Raw genomic sequence first — 4,832 nt, forward strand, 5'->3', positions numbered from 1 at the left:
GTAGATTTATTTAAACATTGTCACTTTCTCATATACAGAAAAATGTGTTTGTTAGTCTGCGTGTGTGTGTGTGTGTGTAAAACAGATACACACACACACAGACACACATTTGAGAACTTCAACAAAAGTTCGAATCGCAGCTAAGACTTTTTGTTCACTAACTTGTTAGTTTAGTCTGGGAGACGGGGGAGGGGACTTCATTACATCCTCTGGGACCGGTGAAATTGATGCCGTTAACGCGCTACATAAACTGTCGACTGCATAAAATAAACATGTTTAGAGTAAAGAACACCAGGGGACTAAATGTACAGAGTAGAAAAGGACTGGATTAGTTCATGGTTGAGGTGGCTGTTGTTGGAGGTGGTGGTGGTGGGTGGGTGGGGGGAATACAACATGTGTGATGAAAGGAGGAGGGATATGTAAAGGGAAGAGTGTTTGAGTAGAAGGGGTAGGAATTCAGTCAAAGATCCGAGGAACAAGAAGCAGAGGACATACTAATTAGTTGTAGGAAAGTCAAACAAGAGACAGCGTGTATAAGTGGACCAGAGGTTAGAAGTGTGTTTGTGAATGACGACATTCTCTGGACGTTGTCCAACATGTGTTCGCGCGCGCACGCGTGTATGGAAGTAGAAAAACGAAAAAAAAATGATAATAAATAACGCAAAATTCGTACCTAAACTAATAAACCAAAATATAAAGCAGAAAACTAGAAACCACTCGACAGATTTTATTCGTGGGAGTACGTGACTGTATTGGCCTCTTAGAGAAATCTTACATGGTGGTGGAAAACAAGACTGTTTTCGGGGTACCCCGCGGGTAGATGGGCGTCTCAAAAAAATCAAAGTGAGCTATTGTCTCTTCTTTTCACAGCTCACCACCTTGGGTCTCCGGGACGTTGACCAGTGTACTGGCAACCCCCCCACCCCCACCATTTATAACCGTATCTCTTGGTAACAGAAGGGTTAATAACCGTTTCGTTGCCAAGGTTGAAGAATAAAGTGAGAAATAATAAATTGTAATTCAAAAGCAAAGCGGCATATTTCGGAAAGAGAGAGTGAGATAGAGAGAGAGAGAGAGAGAGAGAGAGAGAGAGAGAGAGAGAGAAAGAGAGAGAGAGAGAGACACACACACACAGACAGAGACTGAAGTTTCCCATCCGCTCCGAAAAGACAAAAAAATCGACGTCGGCGGGATTTGAACGATGTACGTAAAGGGACGTAACTAACAAAATACCACAAGACATGCAATTAATCCATCGTTCGTCTCATTCTACCATTCCACGAACATTCCTGGCAGGCATTCATAGTTAAGTTTTACTTTTACTTTGAAGTGTCTACCCACCTCCATACCTCTCTCTCTCTATCGATTTCTGTATCTCTCTCTTCCTCTCATATTGTGTCACAATCATCATCTCTTCACGAGGATGATGACAAATTAACGACAATGACGACGACGGCGATGATGATGATGATGATATTGGAGGTGGTGGAGATGGTAGAAATTTCTCACACAGGTGAGAGGACAGAAAATTCGGTGGGAGGTGGGGGTGGGGGGAAGTACGGTCGGTTATATCGATCCCTGAGTACAATCGCTTAGTTAGTACTTTATTTACCAACACACAGGAATAACGAGAAAAACAAACAAAGAAACAAAAGCAAAAATGTAAAGTTGACCTCGGTGAGATTTAAACTCGGAATGTAAAAAAGAGCCTGGACAAATACCGCAAGGTATTTTTTGTCCGACGCGCCCAATGATTTCAACCTTATCAAGCCAATAACAGAAGCGATGATGACGATGATGATAGTTGTGATAATACTTAATGATGACGATGATATAGTGGAGGCAGTAACAATAAGAATGAGATCGTCGACTGACGATACTGGTGATGATATAATAATAATAAAGAACATGGTGATGACAATGATGACGACGATGATGATGATGATGATGACAATGCTTCTTCGAAATGACACAGAAAACCACAGGGTGGGGATGGAGGCGAATGAATGAGTGGGTGGGGTAGCTGTTATTCTATGCTTCTTTTTTTTTTAATTATTATTTATCGGGGTAGATTTGATGGTAGATGAGATTGAGTAACATTCATGCCCCATTGTTCATACACACACACACACACACAAACTTCATCTTTTGAAGAACGAACACCCCCTCTCCTTACTCTCTCTCTCTCTCTCACCCCCCCCCCCACTCGCCGAAGTTAATCGTAAGAAACCTTCCCCCACCCACCCACCGACTATATACCACTTCCCTGGGGGGTGGGGGTGGAGAAACCATCGGTACTGGAAACTGCATTTCGAAATCTAATTGTGCTCTTGTGGATTAACAGTTTAATGTTGTCGCTTTTGTTTTTATAAACTTTTCCCTGTGTGTGTGTGTTTAAGTGTACGTATGTGTGCAAATACACACATATATAAAATAAGTTAAATACATACATATATATGTGTATGTATATATATATATATATATATATATGTATACATTTAAGCATATATGCATGTATTTGTAAATATGCGTATTTATACAAAAACATATGCGTGCACACGTACATATGTACGTCAGAGGGTGTATATGTATATATTATATATATATATAACATATATATAATATATACACGCACAGATACATAATAAACATGCATATACACTTACATATAACTATATATATATATATATATATATATATATATATATATATATATATATATATATATATACACACACACATACATGTATGTGTGAATTTATACAAATATTTGTATGTGTGTGTATGTGTATATATATATATATATATATATATATATATATAAACTATATTTAGTTTATGCGGCATATATACTACTTACACACGTATATAATAAATACATTTAACAATATATATATACATGTGCGTATATATGTGTGTCTGTATGTATAATGAACACACATATATATATATATATATATACACACGGCTATCACACACAATTAGTAGTATTGACATTACTACTACTACTAATACTACTACTACTACTACTGGGGGTTCGTAGTGGTTATAGCTGTAGTAGTAGTAGTAGTAGTAGTAGTAGTAGTAGTAGTAGCAGTAGAAATAGTTCAAAGCCCGAGTGACAGAAGTTTTGAGTGAAGTATTCGGAATGGTATGTGTGTATATAATATACATGTGTATATGCATGTCAGCATTTGGAAGTGTGCATATGTCTCTATACAAAAACAGATACGATATGCGTACAGGTTTTATAAATTTCTGTATTTATTTGTGTCCGTGTGTGTGTTTAAGCATATATGCATGTATTTGTAAATATGCGTATTCATACAAAAAACATATAACATACATGCTATAATTGTGTGTATGAACATACATATATATATATGTGTGTGTGTAAGTGTGTGTGTGTGTGCCTATTATGTGTACATATATATAAATGTGTCCCCGTACATATGAATATTATATTTGTATGTATGTATGTATGTATTTACACGCATATATGTTCTTAGTTCTTTGGCTTGTTTTAGCCGTCATAGTGTAGGTCATGCTGGAGCAATTCATCTATTACACACACGTGTGCGCGCGTATATAAATATATATAGAGAGAGATAGTTAGATAGATAGATACATAGATAGATAGAGAGAGAGATGCATATAATTGTTTATATTTACGTATACATATATGTATGTGTGCGTATATTATTCTTTTAATATATAAATATGTATGCGTGTGTGTATGTTTATGTTTAGACCAGTGCGCGTCATGTATATATATATATATATATATATATGCGTGTGCAATTCGTATGTATGTGTATGTATATATATATATATATATATATATATATATGTACACATATACATGTGTATATATATATATATATATATATAAACATAATTAAGGGATCAGCAACATATATATATATATATATATATATATATATATATATATATATATATATATATAACATAATCAAGGGATCAGCAACATATATATATATACATACATATATACACAAATGCATGTGTGAATGTGTCTGAGTGTGTATGTGTTATATTCTTTTGTACTTTTTCTCATTGTTTTATAATTTTGTTTTCCGTGTTATTTGTTATTCTTGTGGTCATTTTTACATTTCCGTGCATCTTTACAATCATATATATATACACGCACGCATTCACGAACGTACGGTTAGCATAACATGTAAATCTATGTATACATATGTACGTATGCATGTGTACATGTATACATGTGTACGTATGCATGTGTACATGTGTATGTGTATGTGTATATATGCATGTATGTAGCGTATGCGTGTATGCGTGTATGTACGTAACGGGGAACGTTATAATGTCTTGTGGTCCTTGTTGTCGGTGTTTGCTGTGTTAATTGTTTGTTGTTTAGGACTTACCTAAGAGGGCACATCCCGAATATAGTTCAGTAATAGACGGAATAACACACCGAGCGAACAGTCTGCCATTTTGAATAACTTAGACATGTGAAGTCAAAGTGGATAGTCTATTATCAGTACATGTGGCTCTCTCTCTTTCTCTCTCTCTCTCTATCTGTCTTTCTCCCTCTCCCTCACTTTTATATACACTTTCTATCTATCGCTATCCATCTACATAGTTAACTAACTCTCGCTTTCTCTACTTCTAACTCTACGATTTCTCTCTCTCGCTTTCTCTGTCTGTCTGTCTCTCTCTCTCTATGCATCCATCCATCCATCTATCTATCCATCCATCCATCCACCCGTCCGTCTGCCCGTCTATCCATCTATCTGTCTATCTATCAATGTATCTGTCTATCTATCCATCCATCTATCTATCCGTCT

At 36.0% G+C, this 4,832-nt stretch overlaps 1 protein-coding gene across 1 annotated transcript in view; it reads right to left on the bottom strand.

Moving 5' to 3' along the window:
* The window catches only part of LOC128250776 (uncharacterized), a 78,454-nt gene extending 73,950 nt beyond the window's left edge, over nucleotides 1-4,504 (bottom strand). Inside the window, exon 1 of the mRNA XM_052976677.2 lies at nucleotides 4,410-4,504. The gene's annotated coding sequence lies outside the window, so the exon portion shown is untranslated. The remainder of the gene's footprint in view (nucleotides 1-4,409) is intronic.
* Between the last annotated feature and the right edge of the window lie 328 nt (nucleotides 4,505-4,832).

This window comes from Octopus bimaculoides, chromosome 24, assembly GCF_046866305.1.
Source record: "Octopus bimaculoides isolate indiv1 chromosome 24, ASM4686630v1, whole genome shotgun sequence".
Lineage (NCBI taxonomy): Eukaryota > Metazoa > Mollusca > Cephalopoda > Octopoda > Octopodidae > Octopus > Octopus bimaculoides.